Here is a 23680-nt window from a genome sequence, read left to right as displayed (position 1 = left end):
CGCTACGGATGGGGGTCCGCTGGGGTTTCCTCAGGCAGCACCCCTGCTGGTTTGCTCCTCCCTTACTGCCACCAATGAGGAGCTGGCGGAGTGGGGGTGGCAGCGAGGTACAATAGCAGAGGCTCTCGAGGGCGAGGCGCCACCATGATGGGCGGTCTCATGAGGTAATGCTTGAGCTCATCGAAGGCAGCGTCGTCTTTCGGGGTCCACCCGAAGGACCCCTTTCTTTTCATGATCTTGAAGAAGGGCAAGGCCCACTCGCCAAGCTTGGACATAAAACGGCCTTGCGAGGTAACACACCCCGCCCGCTTCCGCATTTACTTGAGGGTTGTGCGCGCACTCATCTTGTGTATGGCATTGACCTTTACAGGGTTTGCCTCAATCCCGCGGTGCGACTCCAACAAACTGAGCAGCTTCCCCAATGGGTCCCCGAAGACGCACTTCTCAGGGTTGAGCTTCAGGTTCACCTCCTACAGGTTGTCGAATGTCTACTCCAGATCCTCCACCAGGGTTCTCGCTTGCCTTGACTTGACCATGATGTCGTCGACATAGGCCTCCGCGTTCCTCCCGAGCTGCGGCCCCACGGGAATATGCATCAATTGCTGGAAGGTTGCCCCGATGTTCCGCAACCCGAAGGGCATGCATTCGTAGCAATACACCCCGCACGGAGAGAGGAAGGCTGTCTTCTCGACATCTTCCACCGCCATCTTGATCGGGTGGTAGCCCGAGAATGCATCCAGGAAGCACAGGAGGTCGCACTCTGCGGTGGAGTCCACAATCTCATCGATGCGTGGAATCCGGAACTGGTCATGTGGGCAAGTCTTGTAGAGGTTCATGAAGTCGACACACATGCACTCCTTCCCACACTTGTTCGGGACAACCACCGGGTTGGCCACCCATTCTGGGTAGCGCACCTCCCTTATGACCCGTGCTTCCTTCAGCTTGCGCACCTCCTGAGCAATGAACGCCTGCTTCTCCGGGGCTTGCCTCCTTGCCTTCTACTTCACTAGACACACGTTCAGGCACACCACGAGGTTGTGCTTGATGACGTCCCTCGGAACCCCCATAACATAGGAGGCGCTCCTGGAGAACGTGCCCTTGTTTACCCTGAGGAAATCCACCAATGCCTTATCTTGGTCTCGGGAGATGTTTGCGCCGAAGGTGAAGTTGGGGGACAGGCTTCCGTCGTCCACCAGCACTTGCTTCGTCTCCGCCTGGTCCTAGGAGAACAACTGATTCTTCTTCACGGGAACGATGTCGTGGACGTCTCCCGGGTTCTCCGCGGCGCGCGCCTCACCCCCGGAGATAGCACGCGCTACGGTCGCGGCCTTATGGAGAGCCCGAGCACCCGTGAGGCGTCCTTGATGTCCCCCATGACGGTAAGCACGCCGCCGCTCCCTAGCATCTTGACGACGTTGTAGCCCGGATGCGTCGCCGCCATGAACTGTGCGAGGGCAGGGTAGCCGAGTATTGCATTGTACGGAAGGTGGATGTGAGCAACATCGAAGTCAGTCTTCTCGGTGTGGAAGTTGGAGAAGGTGCCGAACATGACAGGGAGACCGATTCGTTCGACGGGAATGACGGATCCCGCCACTACCCCAGAAAATGCCTTCGAGGGCGCGAGCTGCTCTCAGGGTAACCGCAGCGCGTCGAAGGCCTCCATTGAGATGACGTTGAGGCTCGCGTCACCATCGATGACGGTCTTGGAGACAGCCACGCCGGAGATGGTTGCCATGCACAACATGGGAAGTGCCCTGGCAGCCGTCGTGGCTTTAGGATGGTCATCAGGGCCAAAGGTGATGTTGACCTCTGGCCACACGCGGTATGCCGGGGGCTCGGGCCTTAGGTGAGCCGTACGCCCCGCTGCAGGAAATGCTTGAGGTGGCGGCCGGAGGGTGGCGCATGCGATCTGCTGAGAATACAAGCGACCATAGGGACGATCCTTCTTGCTCGGACGCCACCCACCGCCGCGGACCGGCGGTCGTCGGTGGTTTCACTTGTCATGGTCCCAACGAGTCGAGATCTGGTTCCTGTTGTCTGCGTGGAGGCTCCGACACGCGACCCCTACCTGGCGCACCAAATGTCAGATTTCGGGCTCTCCAAAACCTCCAAGAGTCAAACTCAGGGGCGAGCACGGAGGCCACTTAGTACATTTGATTACCAGGCTCGTTACTCGGTGGGCAAGACTAAGAACTCACGCGACGGTGAGGTGGACCAGGAACACGATAGTTTACCTAGGTTCGAGCCGCTGCGAAGCGTAAAACCCTACTCCTTCTTTTGGTTGATTTCCACTCGCGGAGGTGGTGTATGAACTAGTACAATGCTCTCAAGCCTCCGGAGGCCATGTGGTTAGGTGTATTGCCCTACGGTCGGAATGAACCTCCTCTAGCAAGTGTTCTACCCTTTCTATTCATAGCGAAGTCCCGGGTCCTCTTCCCTCATAGCTTCGGTTGGAAGGGATGCCACAACGCCCAATTTTGATGGGGAACAGGGGAACATGCTCCCCTTCCCAAAGGTGGTATTCAATTGCAAAGCAACTGCCCGCGCTGCAGGGACGAGCCCGGGGATGACGTTTGCCCTACTCGCAGGCGGCGGCGACTTCGTTGCACCAGAAGGGAAACCTTTGGAAGATGCCTTTGGAACCCCTATACGCTCTCGCCTCTTTTGCACCAAAGGGGAAACTGCCCCATCCTTCCATCTACTGCTTGCCTGTCCTTTCTTGGTGTCACCCTTGAATCTTGAGGCTGGGAATTGCCTCGGAATGTCCGCCGCTCCGGAGGGGTCCTGAGGAGGCCCCCTGCGGGTCTTGATGCCGTTCCTCCTTGTGAGACATGGCCCCTCACGAGCTCCTTGTCGAGCCTGTCGATGTTTGGTCGATGGAGTGGGTCAGCCCTGGGCCGCACACGGGCGAGTCTGGGTACCACCGTTCCCAGAACGCCGACCTTTGAGGGGCTTGTTTGGGGTATCTTCACCCCGACCGGAAGCACAAAGAGATGCTCCTCACCTGCTGCACCTACATAAAATATTTATTATGAAATTCCTTCGGGTATGATAGAAAAAATGCTAGCTAGTCCTTATGCAGGAGATGGAACACTACATCCTGATTTGCATCTAATCTATGTGGATGAAGTTTGTGGATTATTTAAGCTTAGAGGTCTACCCGAGGATGATGTAAATAAGAAGGTATTTCCTTTATCTTTGAAGGAAAAGGGGTTGACATGGCATAGGCTATGTGATGATACTAGATCATGGAATTACAACCGATTGAAATTGGAATTTCATCAGAACTTTTATCCTATGCATCTGGTTCATCGTGGTCAGAATTATATCTATAAATTTTTGGACTCATGAAGGATAAAGAATTGCTCAAGCTTGGGGGAGGATTAAGTCAATGTTATATTCATGCCCAAACATGATATCCCAAGTGAAATTATTATTCAGATTTTTTATGCTCGGCTCTCTAGTAATGATCAATCCATGCTCGACACTTCATGTGTTGGTTCCTTTGTGAAGAAAGATATTGCATTCAAATGGGACTTATTGGAAACAACTAAACGCAACTGTGAAGATTTGGAACTTGAGAAGGTAATGAGTCATGTATAATCCTTAAGTTTGATTGTGTTAAATCCTTTATAGACACCGATGCTTTTCGTGATTTTAGCACTAAATATGGACTTGACTCTGAGGTCGTAGCTTCATTTTGTGAATCTTTTGCTACTCATGTTGGTCTCCCCAAGGAGAAGTGGTTTAAATATCATCCTCCCATTGAAGTTAAAGTGGTTGAACCTATTAAATTTGGAGAAGAAACTATTATTTGTAATGCTGGTCCTGTTATTCCTACTACTTATATTGAGAAACCAGGCTTTCCTGTTAGGATAAAGGAACATGCTAAAGCTTCAACTGTGGTTCATAAGAGTTGTACTCGAACACCTATACTTCCTAAACTAATTAAAATTGAACGTAATATTGCTATAGTTAAAGATCTCTTGGTTGATAATATTGATGGGCATGTCATTCATTTCTGTGATGAAGCTGCTAGAATTGCTAGACGTGATACTAAAGGTAAACATAAACCTATTATTGGTGTGCTTGTTGTTTTTGTTAAAATAGGAGATCATCTTATCATGGCTTATGTGATGTGGGTGTGACTGTGAGTGCAATTCCCTTTACCTTATACCAAGAAATTATGAATGATATTGCACCAGCCGAATTAGAGGAAATTGATGTTACTATGAAGCTTGCTAATAGAGATACTATTGCACCAATTGGGATTGTTAGAGATGTTGAAGTCTTGTGTGGGAAAATAAAGTATCCTAGTGATTTTCTTGTTCTTTGTTCCCCACAAGATGATTTTTGTCCAATTATATTCGGTAGACCCTTCTTGAATAATGTTAATGCTAAGAATGATTAGGGAAAAGAAACGGTTACTGTAAGTTTTGGGGATGCATCTCATGAGTTCAATTTCTCTAAATTTCGTAGACAACCCCATGACAAAGAATTGCTTAGTAAATATGAAATTATAAGTCTAGCTTCTATCGCTTTGCCTCCTACCGATCCCTTAGAACAATATTTGCTAGACCTTGAAAATGATATGTATATGAATGAAAGGAATGAAATAGATAAGATTTTATTTGATCAACAGCCTATTCTGAAACACAATCTGCGTGTTAAAATACTTGGGGATCCTCCTACACCTAAGGGTTGTCCGTCTTTGAGCTTAAATAATTACCCGAAACTCTGAAGTATGCTTATCTTGATGAAAAGGAGATATATCTTGTTATTATTAGTGCTAACCTTTCAGAGCATGAATAAAAGAGATTATTGAAAACTCTGAGGAAGCACCGTGCCGCTATTGGACATACTCTTGATGATCTTAAGGGCAATAGTTCCACTCTGTGTCAGCACAAAATCAATATGGAGCCTAATACTAAACCAGTTGTTGATCACCACCGATGAATAAATCCTAAAATGAAGGAAGTTGTAAGAAATGAAATGCTAAAGCTTCTGGAGGCACGTATAATTTACCCTATTGTTGATAGTAGATGGGTTAGCCCCGTTCATTGTGTCCCTAAAAAGGAAGGTATTACCGTTGTTCCTAATGATAAAGATGAATTGATCCCACAAAGAATTGTTACAGGATATAGAATGGTAGTTGATTTCTAGAAATTAAATAATGCTACTAGGAAAGATCATTATCCGCTACCTTTTATTGGTCAAATGCTAGAACGACTATCCAAACATATACATTTTTGCTTTCTAGATGGTTACTCTGGCTTCTCTCAAATACCTGTATCAAAAGAGGATCAAGAGAAGACCACTTTTACTAGCCCTTTCGGTACCTTTGCTTATAGACATATGCTTTTTGTTTATGCAATGCACCTGCTAACTTTCAAAGATGTATGATGGCTATATTCTCCGACTTCTGTGAAAAGATTGTTGAGGTTTTCATGGATGATTTTTCCATTTACGAAACTTATTTCGATGATTGCTTGAGCAACCTTGATCAAATTTTGTAGAGATGTTAATAAACTAATCTTTTCTTGATTTGGAAGAAGTGCCAGTTTATGCTTAATGAAGGCATTGTCTCGGGACACGAAATCTCCGAAAGAGGTATTGAAGTTGATAAAGCTAAAGTTGATGCTCTTGAAAAAATGCCGTGTCCAACAGATATCAAAGGTATAAGAAGTTTCCTTGGTCATGTTGGTTTCTATAGGAGATTTATTAAAGACTTCTCTAAGATTTCTATGCCTCTCACTAATCTTTTGCAAAAGTATGTTCCATTAGTTTTTTATGATGATTGTGTAGAAGCATTTGAAATTCTTAAGAGAGACTTGATCACTTGATTGGAACCTACCCCTTGAAATTATATGCGATTCTAGTGATTATACTGTTGGTGATGTTCTAGGAAAAGAGTTGATAAGAAATTCAATGGAATCCATTACGCTAGTAAAACTCTAGACAATGCCGAAAGAAAGTACGTTACTAATGAAAAGGAATTTTTAGCAGTTGTGTTTGCTTGCGATAAATTTAGACCTTATATTGTTGATTCCAAAGTAAATGTTCACACTGATCATGCTGCTAATATGTACCTTATGGAAAAGAAAGATGCTAAACCTAGACTTATTATATGGGTTCTTCTGCTACAAGAATTTGATCTGCATATAATTGATAGAAAGGGCGGTGATAACCTTGTAGCAGATAACTTGTCTAGATTAGAGAATTTTCTTGATGACCCACTACCTATTGATGATAGCTTCCCTCATGAACAATTAATTGTCATAAATTTTTCATGCAATGCTCCTAGGTATGCTGATTATGCTAACTACATCGTTGCTAAATTTATACCGCCTAGCTTCACATACCAACAAAAGATAAAAGTTCTTCTATGATTTAAGACATTACTTTTGGGACAATCCACACCTTTATAAAGAAGGAGTGGATGGTATTAATAGACGTTGTGTACCTGAGCATGAACAGGGACACATCCTACACAAGTGTCACTTCAAGGCCTATGGATGACATCAGGCTGGAGATATTACTACACACAAGGTATTATAATCTAGTTTTACTGGCCTACTCTCTTCAAGGATGCTCGTAATTTTGTCTTGTCCTGCGATGAATGTCAAAGAATTGGTAATATTAGTATACGTCAGGAAATGCCTATGAATTACTCTCTAGCTATTGAACCATTTGATGTCTAGGGTTTTGATTATATGGGATCTTTTCCAAAATCCAATGGGTATACTCATATTCTAGTTCTGTTGATTATCTTACTAAGTGGGTGGAATCTATTACAACTAGTAGTGTTGAACATAACACTTCTATTAAAATGCTGAAAGAAGTTATTTTCCCTAGATTTGGAGTCCCTAGATATTGAATGACTGATGGCGTTTCACACTTTATTCATGGTGCTTTCCGTAAATTGCTTGCTAGGTATGATGTTAATTATAGAATTGTATCTCCTAATCATCCTCAGCTTAGTGCGCAAGTAGAATTGAGCAATGCAGAAATAAAATTGATCTTGCAAAGACCCTTAATAGATTTAGAAAGAATTGGTCTAAGAAACTTGACGATGCATTATGTGCTTATAGAACTCCTTACGAAAACCCTATGGGTATGTCCCCGTATAAAATGGTTTATGGTAAAGCATGTCACTTACCTCTAGAGCTAGAACATAAATCTTATTGGGAAATTAAAGAGCTTACCTATGTTTTCAAACATGCTGGAGAGAATAGGTTATTTGACATTAGCTAACTTGATGAATGGAGAACCCAACCCTATGAGAATGCTTAGTTGTTTAAAGAAAATGTTAAGAGATGGCATGATAGAAGGATACAAAAGCGTGAATTCAATGTAAGTGATCATGTCTTGCTATACAACTCTCGTTTAAAAATTTTGGCAGGAAAACTTCTCTCTAAATGGGAAGGGCCTTACATAATGGAGGAAGTATATAGTTCCGATGCCATCAAGATCAACAACGCTAAAGGCACAAATCCGATAGTGGTGAATGGACAAAGTATCAACATTATATCTCATGTGCTCCCATAAATGTTGAGTATTATCAGTACCATAACTCTGGAAGAGTACATTAGGGAGACCTATCAGAACGTCTCGGACTTCGAAAAGGAATTGGTATGTGTTACGGTAAGCAAAGTGACTCCAAACCATTTCCAATGGCAATTTTTATCAGTTTTGGAATATTAAAAAAGTAGGAAAATTTCAAGCAGTCCGAAGAGTGCACGAGGAGGCGAGAAGCCAGGAGGGCGCGACCTACCCCCTCAAAGCGCCCTTCAGGCTTGCGGCCACCCCGTGCACCCCCCGAACTCCGTTTTCTTGTGGAATACTCTTTCGGGTGGAAAAAATCGTTATATAATCTCCCGAAGGTTTTCACCTTTGTATCACAAAATTACCTCCTGTTTTCGTTTTGATCTATTTCTATAACAGATTTAGATCAACATGACGTCTTCAAGTACTCTGAAGGACAAGTTCTTTGAGAGGGTCATCATCCCCTACCTTGGGGATGTGTTGCAACAACCTCAAACCATTGAGATGCATGAGGGGGTGCTGCACATCCATGATGTTGAGGGACCAAAGAAGACTGAAAGCATGGAGACAAGGCTCGAAGCAATGGAGCAACAAGTATTCAAGTGGCAAGGGATGGTGGAACGAGGACTTAATGCCAATCACCTCATGATCGCGGGGTTTATCCATAAGCACAAGCTAGACACCAAGGACCCCTAGGATCACGTCTTCAAGATTTACAATAAAATTGAGCACCTCCAAGCCCATATCTACGACCTACAAAACCAAAACTGTGAGTATGAATACAGATTTAAGAAAATGAGTTCCGCTGCTGGCTTGAGGATCCCGGAGACTAGTTCATCTTTTCACGATGGTGAGCCCATGCCCTGAAAGACAGAGGACAAACCTTCAACCTGACCAACAACTCCAACATCACTACCTCCGAAGAAAGACAACTAAACACATCGGTATGGGCACTCCCCTTGACTTGTGCCAAGCTTGGGGGAGGTGCACCGGTATCGTATCACCATCAAACCTTTTACTTTCTTGGTTTTTCTTTGTTCGATCCTTTTGGTTATATCTTGATCTAGTAGAATAAAGTTTTAGTGTGATCTATTTTTGAGTTTTTCTTTTTGTTCCCCCTATGTAAGCAAGTCGGAGAGTTATATAATAATGAGTAGTATTGAGTTGAGGGCTTTGCTTGCTTGCTATGATCTTGAGAAAAAGAAATAGAAAGAAGTATTGAATAAAAGCAAAAGAGCATAAATAATGATCTTATGGGGAGTGGTGACTTCACATATAAAAAGTATGTCGGTTCAAATTTGTTGTGAGTTGACAAACAAAGCTATTGGTCATTGTCGCAATTATAAGGAAGTAATAAGGAAAGAGAGGTTCACATATAAATATATTATCTTAGACATCTTTTATGATTGTGAGCACTCATTAAAATATTATATGTTAAAAGGTTGATGGTGGGCAAGGAAGACAACATAATGAGTTATGTTTTCTTATTTCCGAATAGAATTTATATGGTTGTAGATCCTTCGACATGTGTTGCTTGATTCCACCTCATTTTAGCCAGAAACTCCTACACCAAGTAGAGATACTACTTGTGCATCCAAAAACCTTTATCCCAATTTTGCCTTGAGAGTCCACCATACCTACCTATGAATTGAGTAAGATCCTTAATGTAAGTTGTCATCGGTGCAAGCAATAAAAAATTCTCATTAAATAAGTGTCATTTAATAGTGCGAGGAAACTAAACTTTATACGAGCTTGTGATATAGAAGAAATAAAAGCGACAAACTTCATAATAAAGTTCTTTATCACAAGGGGCAATATAAAGTGAAGTTCTTTTGCATTGAGGGATTGTGCATCCAACTATAAAAGCGCATGAGTCATGTGTTCAGGAATGACCTAGACAAATATATCCACTCGGATGTAGGTGATCATGAGTTATTATTGTTGACATTACCCTGGAGGCAAATAGTTGGGAGGCAAAACTATAAGCCCCTATCTTTCTCTGTGTCCGATTGAAGCTTTGACCTCATAGGTACCGTGTGAGTGTTAGCAATTATGAAATACTATAAGAAGATTGAGTATGTGGATTTTATTTACAAGCTCTTATATTCATTCTTTCCTACATTGCGATAAATTGGAATTGTTTAAATGACTGAAATCATAGTTTCTTAGTTCTCAATAGAGTTCTTGATTCATATTTTGCCTTGTGAACGAATTGTTACTCTAGCATAAGATATTCTATGTAAATATGTGTTGTTACTCTAAATATAACCATGATGCCTTCATATCCGTATTTTATTTTATCGAAACCTCTATCTCTAAACATGTGGGCATATTTATTGATCTCGGCTTTCACTTGAGGACAAGCGAGGTCTAAGCTTGGGGAGTTGATAAGTCCATTTTGAATCATGGTTTTATATCAATATATTGCATTATGGGATGTTAATACACATTATGGTACAAGACTTATGCCTTTTATCTCTTATTTTACAAGGTTTACGTGAAGAGGGAGAATGCCGGCAGCTGGAATTCTGGACTGGAGAAGGAGAAAATCGGAGAGACCTATTCTCCACAGCTCCAAAAGTCATGAAAAGTTACCGAGAATTTTTTTGAATATATAAAAAATATTGGGCGAAAGAAATAACGGAGGGGACCCACCAGGAGGTCACAAGACAGGGGGCGCGGCGTACCCCCTGGTTGCGCCCTACATGCTTGTGGGCCCCCTGGCAGTCCACCCCTGCCCATCTTCCTCTATATGAAGGGTTTTGACCTGGAAAAATCATATCAGAACTTTCTTGGTGAAGCGCCTCCGTCTCGAGGCGGAACTTTGATAGAACCAATCTAGAGCTCCAGCGGAGCTATTCCCCCGGGGAAACTTCCCTCCCGGAGGGGGAAATCGAAGCCATTGTCACCACCAACGATCTTCTCATTGAGAGGGGGTCAGTATCCATCAACATCTTCATCAGCACCGTCTCGTCTCCAAACCCTAGTTCATTTCTTTTATTCGATCTTTGTCTCAAAACCTCAGATTGGTACGTGTGGGTTGCTAGTTGTGTTGATTACTCCTTGTAGTTGAGGCTAGTTGGTTTATTTGGTGGAAGATTATATGTTCAAATCCTTAATGATTATTAACACTGTTCTTATTATGAACATGAATATGCTTTGTGAGTAGTTACGTTTGTTCCTGAGGACATGGGATATGTCTTGTTATAAGTAATCATGTGAATTTGGTATTTGTTCGATATTTTGATAAGATGTATGTTGTCTCTGTTGGGTAACGTAGCATAAATTCAAAATTTTCCTACGCATATTCAGATCTTCCTATGGAGAGACCAGCAACGAGAGAGGGGTAAGATCATCTTCATACCTTTGAAGATCACTAAGCGGAAGCGTTGCTAGAACGCGGTTGATGGAGTCGTACTCGCGGCGATTCCGATCTAGTGCCGAACTACGGCACCTCCGCGTTCAACACACGTGCAGCCCGGTGACGTCTCCCGCACCTTGATCCAGCAAGGAGGAGGGAGAGGTTGGGGAAGAACTCCAGCAGCACGATGGCATGGTGTCGATGGAGAGACGAGGTCTCCCAACAGGGCTTCGCCAAGCACCGGCAGAGAGGAGGAGGAAGAGGGGCACGGCTGCAACGAGAGAGAGGGAAAACCGTGTGTCTCCATGGCCAAAACCCCTCTCTATTTATAGGAGGAGGGGGGAGGGTTGCGCCACCCCTAGGGTTCCCTCCCTAGGGGCCGGCAGCCACCAGATGGGAGAGGGGGGCGGCGGCTAGCGTGGGAGGGGGTGTGGCGCACCACCTGGTGGTCCTAAGGCCCACCTCCGCCTAGGGTTGCCCCCTCTCCCCACCACTTGTGCATTGGGCTGGGTGCGGGATGCGCACCAGCCCACCTAGGGGCTGGTTCCCTCCCGCACTTAGCCCATCCAGCATCTCGGGGTCGTTGCCCCCCTTCGGTGGACCCCCGGGGCCACCTCCGGTGGTCCCGGTGGTCCCGGTACGTTACCGGTGACGCCCGAAACACTTCCGGTGTCCGAAACCATCCGTCCTATATATCATTCTTTACCTCCGGACCATTCCGGACCTCCTCGTGACGTCCGGGATCTCATCCGGGACTCCGAACAACTCTCGATAACCTCGTATAACAATTCCCTATAACCCTAGCGTCATCGAACCTTAAGTGTGTAGACCCTACGGGTTCGGGAGACAAGCAGACATGACCGAGACACCTCTCTGGCCAATAACCATCAGCGGGGTCTGGATACCCATGGTGGCTCCCACTTGCTCCACGATGATCTCATCGGATGAACCACGATGTCAAGGATTCAATCAATCCCGTATACGATTCCCTTTGTCTGTCGGTATAGAACTTGCCCGAGATTCGATCGTCGTTATACCTATACCTTGTTCAATCTCGTTACCGGTAAGTCTCTTTACTCGTTCCATAGCACGTCATCGTGTGACTAACTCTTTAGTCACATTGAGCTCATGATGATGTTCTATCGAGTGGGCCCAGAGATACTTCTCCTTTACAGGAGTGACAAATCCCGATCTCGATTCATACCAACCCAACAGACACTTTCGGAGGTACCCGTAGTGCACCTTTATAGTCACCCAGTAACGTTGTGACGTTTGATACACCCAAAGCACTCCTACGGTATCCGGGAGTTGCACAATCTCACGGTCGAAGGAAAAGATACTTGACATTAGAAAAGCTTTAGCATACGAACAATACGATCTAGTGCTATGCTTAGGATTGGGTCTTGTCCATCACATCATTCTCCCAATGATGTGATCCCGTTATCGATGACATCTAATGCCCATGATCAAGAAACCATGATCATCTATTGACTAACGAGCTACCGAACTAGAGGCTTGCTAGGGACACATTGTGATCTATTTACTCACACATGTATTACTGTTTCCTGTTAATACAATTATAGCATGAACAATAGACGATTATCATGAACAAGGAAATATGATAATAACCATTTTATTATTGCCTCTAGGGCATATTTCCACAGTCTCTCCTCTAGTGGTTTCATGTGAACGTCGACTACATGATAATTCACCATTATTTGGGCCTAGGGGAAGCAATTGGGAAGTAATAAGTAGATGATGGGTTGCTAGAGGGACAAAAGCTTAAACCCTAGTTTATGTGTTGCATCTCAAGGGGCTGATTTGGATACATATGTTTCATGCTATGGTTAGATTTATCTTAATTCTTCTTCGTAGTTGCGGTTGCTTGCAAGAGAGGTTTATCATAAGTGGCATATTTGTCCAAGTAAGGGCAGCAACCAAGGACCGGACCACCCACGTATCAAATTATCAAAGTAACGAACGCGAATCAGTTGAGCATGATGAAAACTAGCTTGACATAAATTCCCATGTGTCCTCGGGAGCACTTTTCTTTATATAAGAGTTTGTTCAGGCTTGTCCTTTGCTACAAAAGGGACTGGGCCACATTGTTGCACCATTGACACATTTTTTTCTTGCTACCCACCACGAATTATCTTATCACAAACTATCTGTTACCGATAATTTTAGTGCTTGTAGAGAATACCTTAGTGAAAACCACTTGTCATTTCCTTCTTCTCCTCGTTGGGTTCGACACGCTTACTTATCGAAAGGACTATGATAGATCCCCTATACTTGTGGGTCATCATTGGCATGATTACATGAACTGGCTACGGGGCAGGTCCAATGGCCGGAGATGGTGGGGGCGTGAACGGCAGCTCCAGGGAAGATTGGATGGATCCACCTGCCTCCGGGGCTTGGATAACGGCACCGGTAAGCTTGTGCGTGGGGAGGCAAACTACGGCGGATGTTTTTTCGGAGCTACATGGCGGTTGCACTGCAAATAGAGAGATTGAGGGCGAGGCGTGATAGAGATCTATGAGAGGAGAGAGAAGGCACGGGGTAATGGGGGGTCGACCCACGTGATCGGCGTCCGGCGGCCCTCCGACTGTTGGCAAGTGAGAGGCGGCGACGAGCAGGCGCACTCGATGGGATTGGTCAGGTCGAGTAACTCGGCACGGGAGCTCATGGGCGAGACACGTCTTTTGCCGCTTTGTGGTCACCGAACATGTCTGAGTTGGCCGTGGACAATGTCCGGGTAGGGTAAAACTGATGGTTTTGGGCCATTGGATGAAGATCAAGTGGTCGAGATTTGGATCTAGGATAGGAATTCAGTGGAGGAAGTTTCAAAGCGATGTACGGAAGGTTTTCTAGGGGGTGGCCGTAAATTTGACAAGGGGGAAACCCTAGGGAGTGAGCAGGGCACTCTCCATGGGTGGTCTTTAAATAGGGAATGGACTATGGTGGGATGGATCTCGTTCGTCCGATCGTGATCCGATGGCTACAAATGAAGGGGTAGTCTAGGTGGTCTTTGTTGGTTGTGCAGTTGGGCTAGGCCGAGATGAGACAGAGGTTTGTGGCCCGCAACATGATTTGACAAACTGAAACGTTCGACGTTAAACTGACTATAGTATCACTATAGGTTTAATAGTCCGTGTATCAAATGACCTCCGAATGCGACGAAATTTCGCAAGCAATCTACCTACACTATATTATGACCGTACATCAAATTTCAACCCATTCTGAGGAAGTTCTATACGCACTTTTAAAAACAATATTATAACGATGTCGGGGGCGCGTGCGTGTCTGGTTGGACACGAAACGATTGTCGACGAGAACGGAGAGGACCGACAACTAATAACGGATGCATGTTTTGAAAAACTGACTACAACGGAGTGCCGATGCAGTGTGGATGATCCACATGATGTGATGCTAAATGAAACAACCAAATGAATCACACGGTGATAACGAAATAAAAAGGGAAAATTATGGAGCATCGGTCTCGAGTTGTTATACTACTCGAGGACGACCATGAATTAAGCTTGGGGTTATTAATACGTCTCCAATGTATTTATAATTTTCGATTGTTTCATGCTATTATATTATCGATCTTGGATCCTTCAGATGCAATAATATGCTATTATATACAATTTTTGGGAACTAACCATTTAACCCAGTTCCTAGTACTAGTTTCTATTTTTTGCGTGTTTTTGACTTTTGTATAAAATCAATACCAAAGAGAGACCAAACACGTTGAGACTTTTTAGTGATCTGTTTGGAAGTTTTTGGACCCATGAATCTCCGGGACAAGTCCAGCCGCCACACAAGGTCGCAACAAGCCCAGAGGCGACATACTAGTGGCTTGTGGGCCCCTCATTGATCCTCCTAACCTAGTTCCACTTCTATTAATTCTGAAATATTGCCAAACATCATAGAGCCACCCAAAACACTTTTTTTTCCATGCCAAGTCTATGTTCCTCCATGATCCCATATAGAGACCTTTTACAGTGCCCTGTCGGAGGGGGAATTGATCACGAATGCCATCTAAATTAACCTTGGGTCTCCATGATGATGTGTGAGTTGTACACCACAAACCTACAGGTCCATACCTGGTACCTAGATGACTTTGTCTCTCTCTATGATCTTCAATCCAATGCTTATCACGATTCTCGCGATGACCTATTCGATGTAATCCTATTTTAGGGTGTGTTTGTTGGATTCGGTTAATTGTGGGTTTATGATCAGATTAATCATTGAAAGTAATAGATCCTCCTTTGAATTCTAGTATGCATGATTATTATAGCTTCATATTTCTCTTCGATATATCCGTTTGATTTCGCAAACTGAATTAATTTATCTTCCATGGGAGTGGTGCGTTTTTAGTGGGTTCAATCTTGTAGTGCTCTATATCCTATTCAAATGAATGGAGAAGACACATATTTGTATTGTTTCCACTAAGGATAACGCGAGGGGGTGTGAACATATAGCTTGTCTTACATTGTCTGCATCATGTCACCTTGTTCCAAGCAATACTCGTTTTATACTTAATACTCTAGATACATGTTGGATAGCTGTCGATAAGTGGAGTAATAGTAGTAGATGCAAGATTGTTTCGGTCTATTTATTTATGGACGTGATATCTATATACAGATAAACATTATCATGAATAACATGTCATTACAATGCGCTATTATGTCAATTGTCCAAAAGTAATTTCTTTACCCATCGTGTGCTATGTTTGATAGAGAAGCCTCTACACATAATCTTTATTGTGAATAACATGTCATAAATATGCGCTATTATCTAAATTTCCCAACAATAGTTTGTTTACCCACAGTGTGTTATGTTCGAGAGAGAAGCCTCTAGTGAAAACTATGCCCCCCGGGGTGCACTTAATCCTATTACCAAAAATCAAAATACGACGCTGCACTTCCAATTTTCTTATTTAATTTTCCTATTTATATTATCTATATATCTATCTATCAGAATTAATCCTTGCGAGTATCGAGTTGAAGGTGCTTGACAACCCACTTGCCCATGTCGGGTTCAAGTGTTTGGTCTTGTTTGTAGGTGTTGAAGATGAGAGTTTGCTTCATTCTCCTATTTCTTTCATAACCTCTGTTCTCACAGAGGAAAATACTTATATCTACTATACTACTTCACGCTTCCTCTTTGGGAGAAAACCCAACACAATTTATAGGTACTATAAAGCATATCATATCATGAGGCTTGGATGCACTGATGAAGTATGTGCCAAATCTAGAGGTGAGAATGGCTAATGCACAATACCGGAGAGGCTAGCAAAATATGGAAAGGGCTAGAGTGCTTACGTTACACAACCTCACCTTAAATACAAGGTACTGGGATACTTATTGAATCCTCTATTATATCTCTCTAAGCAAAGTACCATTCGCATGCCCCGAGGGAGGAGGTTGGGAGGAGTTATCCACCGCACGCCCCATGCGAGACATCACACAATGCTTTCAATCAAGGATACTGAACACTCCAAGTTCGTAGTTGTGCCACGATTGACATTTTAATGGATAGTGGATCACAAATCTTAGTATCATTATTCTTACTAATCAAGTTTTACCTACTAGTAAGCCCCCATATTATAACCTCAATACCGTTGATCATAAATTTCACATTGATCTACATGAAAGTTTTTATTATATCCCCCTTGTATACCTATCATTTTCCGACTAAACATGTAACTCGTGCAAATAACCACTCATGGTTCATACTCTCAAAAAGATATAAGTCAAGTATGAGAGTGCACATGATTTCTATACAATATAATTTTTGTCGTTCTCTAATGATTTAACTGAAGCATATTAGCAAATAATCCATTAACTCAAAAGGTATAAGTGAATCATAATGAGCATTCTAATAAATTTCAATGGTGTGTGTCCATCATAATAGGTGTGTGAAGGAAACAATGATTGTGAGAAACTAAAAAGAAAACAAGAAAAATATAATACACGATACTCCAAGCAAAACATATATCATATTATGAATACAAATGTAGATCCAAGTAAAATTACTGATAGATTGGAGAAGAAAGAGGGGATGCCAATCACGGCATACCCAAGCCTAGATGCGTGGGTATTCCTTGGATATTACCTTGGGGTGCCCTCGGAAACCGCAAGCTTAGGGTCTTGCCACTCCTTATTCCTTCATCCATCATGATCTTACCCAAAACATGAAAACTTCGTCACACAAAACTCAACAGAAACCTTGTGAGACCCGTTAGTATAATAAACTAATAGAACACCTTAAGTACTATCATAAGTAGATTCATAATTATTCTTGCATACATTGGTGCAACAATGTCCTATACAAATGGTTTTTAACCCTTGTGTGCGACGTAGTTTCAAACCATCCCCTTACGTGTGTTGGCAATAGGGGCATCCATCTCAAATGACATGTAAAAACAGTCGGCAATAGTGATCGACAAACGCAAACATTTGAAAAAACTACGCGAATGCAATGTCCAAATGCATCATAAATCTAACTTATCAGTCAATCAATTGAGATATGTTATATTTTCCATACAACCCATCTTTGCTACTCATGGGAGACCACATTACCATCGCACGCAATATACTGTGGTGCATAGTTTATGATGTGCGCCTCATCACAAATAGTTCATAATTGTAAAGCATGTATGGTAAGAAGACTACTACACATAATTTTTTTTCCTACCGCTTCATTTGCGATATACCAAGATTCCCAAACGCTTGAACTATTGTACTCGTGTCGGATGCATACGACATAACACACAGTTCAACATTATAAATCATGTATGATAAGGACACTATCACAAACATTTAGGTTAGTACAACTATTACTAATATTGTCTAACATAACATATGGTTTTCAAACGACAATTGGGTGCATTGTCGTACACGGTTTCTCTCTCTAAATCATGTCGAATCATGAGGTATATCACACACGTTCTGCTTTCCAAACCGTGTGCGGCGTAATGACCTACAGAGCATATATTTTCGCTAATTTAATTGTCGTAGTTTAAAATTCTGCTGAATTTGAATATGAAAGTAGGCAATAACATATTTGATATCCATCTTCTATAGATATAGGTTCAACATCGAATGCATTATTCCATTCACACGTACATATGTTCAAGAATTACATCAAAAAATAATAAATACATAAGGACCAAATACAAAATGATTAAGTACAGTTGCATTCTTGTATTAATGAAAATAAAGAACTTGGCGAAAGACATCCTGTTAGCTATACAAAGTGAACATGAATGCCCATATTGTGTCCTCTTCCATGTAGAATGCACTTACCACTCTAGTCCATTACCTTGTGATGGTGGACCGCCCATCCTTCTCTACCTCGAAGAAGACATCTAGATAGTCATCGTGGCCTGGTAGATATATCCTTTAACCTTTGCATGTCCACCAATCATGTAGTTTGAGGGGCAATCTTGAATAAAATGCTTTCGGAACCACTATAAACAAAAAACGATTCACAAATTGTAAATTTGTAAGCTAACAACTCAATATGGACAGTAAATACAAGGGTACAACATTCTTTGTTACTATCTTGGAGTTCACTGTTGTCTTGGACATGGTGTAAAGAAATAGTTCAATTGCCATATTTTGTCCCATTTTATTAAATATCTTTATTAGTTTCCTCACTTGATTATGGTTCACGAATATCTTAATGCTCTATATTGATAATGTGTGAACGCACGGATCTTTATCAATGACATACGTAGCTACAAGCAACAATGTCGTAGTAGAATATTCACTGTCCTAGTATATAACATCTTATTACATCCAAAATACTCACATATTTGATGTATTAACATCTTATGTTATGGGGCGGAGGTAGTATATATAATGGATGTGATGAAACTAACCTCGATGGAAAATAATATTCATTCCCAATATTGTCTTGGGTAAGTACATTGAAAGGCATCTAAGTATGATAGGCTAAGAATGTCACACCCCGTGTTTGTACTATTTTTCTATGCTATGACTTGATTTATAAAAATTTGGACCAATTATAACTTTTTTGAGCTTGTGATGTTTGGTTTGGTTACTATATGATTGAGTGCTAAATTGTGTTTTAAATCACAAAAATACTCCTTCTCTCAAGAGTCATATACTTGGCCCAAAACCTTGCCAAACGATCATGCCATGTGCATAGGACACAAAACTAATTTTTAAAAATAGTATTTTTACCGAAAGGCATTTATTTAATTTAATCTTGGAAAACCTCCTCAATTGAGGTTTTTATTAAAAGTCCTCAAATTACGGAAATTGTTTTGCCCCAAATATTTTATTTGGATCCTCTTACCAAAAAGACTTCCCAAGAACACAAAATAATTATTTTTAAATTTAGTTTCCTATTTTATTTAAATACATTTTTTCTGAGGCCTAAAATGGTCTTATATATGGAAAATTTATTTTAATTCTTTAAAAATATTTGAGAAAAATTATGAAAACTAAGTGGACATATATAGTACGTATATAAGAGTTTCAACACATGGTTATGTTCGAAATATTCAGCAAAACTGTCCAAAAATCTTTCTCCCTATTTCAAACTTTTTAAATATCTCCATAGGAAACTTTCCTAAATAATTCCAGGAAAATTCTAGCAAGTCTCACATGATATATGTGATGATCTTGCCAAGTTTCATCTCAATCCAAATCAATTTTGTTCACCAAAATATTCTAAAACCCTATCTTTCTAGATCCAAACTTGAGAAAGTTTACATTGTTTAGTTCCTCCAATTTCCCTAAAACTTTGTAGGAGTGATCTAATCCCCAAATGATGTTGCTACACAAAATTGTTCATTAGGGGAATAGATTTGCTTGCCTAGATCTACAGAAACCTGATTCTGTTAATTTCTATGGTTTTTAAAGTTTACATTACCAACTTTCCTCAAATGAGCTCCAAAATTGTGACCCCCACCTTTCTACAAAAATTTAATCCTCTTAACTCTCATGGCAAAGAGACTCCATTTACTTGCCCAAAACTCCATCAAACACCTTCTGGCAAGATGTATAAGTTACTGTTTTGACCTCTTATCCCATCCCCCTTGATCCCAAACTTTTACCACATCACCTCCTAGACCCCTAACACCCCTTGTAAGAAACCTAAGGCTGCAGCTCAATCATAGAGGGGTTAAAATACCCATTTAATTACCTCCCTAGGCAGCCCATGTTTTCCTCTTTCTCTCTGCTCTTTCCCACTTGAGGCTTTCCCAGAGCATCCTAGGCGACATTCCCATTCTTTACTCCACCCTGTTGCTCGCGCCAAAGCACGCCAAAAGCACGTTCATGTCGGACAAAGACATTCTCCAGAGCATGCTACAAGACAAGGCAGAGGTTTGCCCTACTGTCGAGCCGTCGCATCTCGATATTTGTGTCGTGCTCAGGCAGCAAACACCTCCTCCTGCCCATCCTGTTGTGCATGGCCAGTGAGCAAGCTCATACGGGCTTGGCCAACTCCCTCCCTGCTCTCCCTCTGTGTCCCTAGACTCCTACACCACTCCATGAGCACCCCCGAGCCACCCTTTGCTCCTCCTGTTACCTCCAGTGTTGTTGCTGCCAACTCGGGCGGACCATGTCCAAGGTGCATCGGCGCCAGCATATTTCAGGCCACCCTAAGGCCCATTCTCCCCTCTGCTGGCTCTTCCGGCCTCCCAATAGTGCCCCTACACCATCAATTCCTCCGCTCGAAGCCCTGGTGCACGAATTTGAGCTGAGATCCTCCGCCTCGGAGCTCCTGGGATCTCCATGTATGGCCACGCTTCAGCCCCTCTTTCTTCTCCTCTTGCTTTCTAGTGCCTCACTTACTGGTTTCTATTGGAAATATGCCCTTGAGGTAATAATAAAATAGTTACTATTATATTTCCTTGTTCAAGATAATCGTTTATTATCCATGCTAGAATTGTATTGATTGTAAACTTGAATACATGTGTGGATACACAAACAACACACTATCGCTAGTAAGCCTCTAATGGACTAGCTCGTTTATCAAAGATGGTCAAGGTTTCCTGACCATTGACATCAGTTGTCATTGGATAACGGGATCACATCATTAGGAAAATGATGTGATGGACAAGACCCAAAATATAAACGTAGCATATGTTCGTGTCGGTTTACTACTACTGTTTTCTGCATGTCAAGTATGTATTCCCATGACCATGAGATCATGCAAGTCGAACACCGGAGGAATTACTTGTGTTTATCGAACATCACAAACATAACTAGGTGACTATAAAGGTTCTCTATAGGTATCTCCAAGGGTGTCTGTTGGGTTGGTGTGATTCGAGACTAGGATTTGTCACTCCGTATGGCGGAGATGTATCTCTGGGCCCACTCGGTAATACAACATCACAATGTGACTAACGAGTTGGGCACAGGATTTTGTATTAATGAACGAGTAAAGAGACTTGTTGGTAACAAGATTGAACTAGGTATGGAGATACCGAAGATCGAATCTCGGGAAATTAACATAATGATGGACAAAGGGAATAGCATACGGGATTGATTGAATCCTTGACATTGAGGTTCGACCGAATAAGATCTTCGTAGAATATGTAGGAGACAATATGGGCATCCCGGTCCCGCTATTGGTTATTGACTGGAGGGTGTCTCAGTCATGTATGCATAGTTCTCGAACCCGCAGGGTGTACACACTTAAGGTTCGGTGAGGATATAAGCATAATCGAGTCATAGTGTTGGTCGCCGAAAGTAATTAAGTGTCCTGGATGAGATCCCGGACATGATGAGGAACTCTGTAATAGTATGGACCTGAAGATAGATATTTAGTATGAAGCTCATGAGAGTCCGAAAGTGTCCCGGGGCGTACTGACGAAATAACGGACTGCCAAAAGGGGTTTACGGAGCCCCGACAATTGTTGGGGGCCTCGTGGGCCAAGGAGAGGGGGCACTGCGGCCCACCAGGTGGCTGGGCGCAGCCCCTCACCCCAACCCATTACGGCCGAAGGGGAGGAGGGATCCTCCTTTGGGCGCCGCGAGCCCAACTTGGGTGGCAAGGCACCCATGTGGGAGGGGCCACCCAACCCTAGCTTCCTCCCCTCCCTTGGCCGACCGCCCCTAGGGGAAACCCTAGGGCTCTCTCCCCTCTCCCTTCCCCCTATATATAGAGATGTAGAGAGAGGGCAGCCACACAACAAACTTGTCGCGGAGCTGCACCTTCGTTCCCTCGTAGTTTCCTCCTTCTAACACCCCACGACGAAGCCCTAGTGAGCTATCACCACCAACACCTCACCATGTCGTCGTGGTGCCGGAGGACTCAGGTTGCTACTTCACCATCACTCGCTGGATCGAGGAGGTGAAGGCATCACTAAGTTGTACGTGTGTTGAACACGGAGGTGCTGTCCGTTTGGCACTTGATCGGGAGATCACAGAGCGGTTCATGATTGGATTGCGAAGATGTACCACTACATTATCCACATTCTTGAATGCTTTTGCTTAGCGATCTACAAGCGTATCTAGATTCAGTCTCTGCTGTCATAGATGGTTATCACCATGGATAGATCATGTTTGTGCATAGGAAATTTTTTGTTTCCCTTGCAACATTCCCCAACAGTGGCATCCTGATATAGGTCTATGCGTATATGACATCTCGAGTAGAACAAAAAGAAATTTGTGGGCGTTGATATTTAGATTACTTCCCTGCTTAATATTTTCTTGATTCAGTGGTATTGTTGGATGAAGCGGCCCGAACCAACGTTACTCATCCACGTACGAGAGACCGTTTCCATCGATTTAGATGCAACTTGTTTCATATAGATGGCTGGCGGGTGTGTGTCTCTCCTAGTTTAGTTGTATCGAATTCCTCAAAAGCTGGTCCTTGTAGAAGGTTAAATAGGAACTTGCAAATCCCCGTTGTGGTTTTGCGTAGGTAAGAAACGTTCTTGCTAGATACCCATAGCAGCCACGTAAAATTTGCAACAAGAAATTAGAGGACGTCTAACTTGTTTTTGCAGGGTATGCATGTGATATGATATGGCCAAAGACATGATGATGTATATTTGATATATGAGATGATCATGTTGTAATAGTTAATATTGACTTGCATGTCAATGCTACCGCAAATGGCAAGAGCCATACGGTTTTCTTTAATTTTTGAGCGCTTAGTGATGCTTTACTTTATGGCTAAATTAGTAGCAATAGTTGTACAATCATAGATGGTGCGATAACCTCGATGGCAGCACAATTATGGAGATCATGATGTGGTGCCGGTGATGATGAAGATCATGTCGGTGCTTTGGTGATGGTGATCAAAAGCACAAGATCATGGCCATATCATGTCACTTATGTTTTGCATGTGATGTTAATCCTTTTTATGCACCTCGTTTTTCTTAGTAGGATGGTAGCATTTAAGCTGACCCCTCACTTAATTTCAAGATAAAATTATGTTCTCCCTGAGTGTGCACCATTGAGAAAGTTCGTCGTTTCGAGATACCACGTGATTATAGGGTGTGACAGACTCTACGTTCACATACAACGGGTGCAAGACAGTTTTGCACATGTGGAACACTCAGGTTAAAATTGATGAACCTAGCATGTACATACATGTTCTCGGAACACAAGAGACCGAAAGGTCGAACATGAGTCATATAGTTGATATGATCAACATGAAGATGTTCACAATTGAAACCAGGTTATCTCACGTGATGATCGGACATGGGCTAGTGGATTTGGATCATGTGACACTCGAATGACTAGAGAGATGTCAATTTGAGTGTTTTTTTAAGTAATA

This window comes from Hordeum vulgare, chromosome 6H (assembly GCF_904849725.1).
Source record: "Hordeum vulgare subsp. vulgare chromosome 6H, MorexV3_pseudomolecules_assembly, whole genome shotgun sequence".
Classification (NCBI taxonomy): domain Eukaryota; kingdom Viridiplantae; phylum Streptophyta; class Magnoliopsida; order Poales; family Poaceae; genus Hordeum; species Hordeum vulgare.
Note: the sequence above shows the minus strand (reverse complement) of the source record.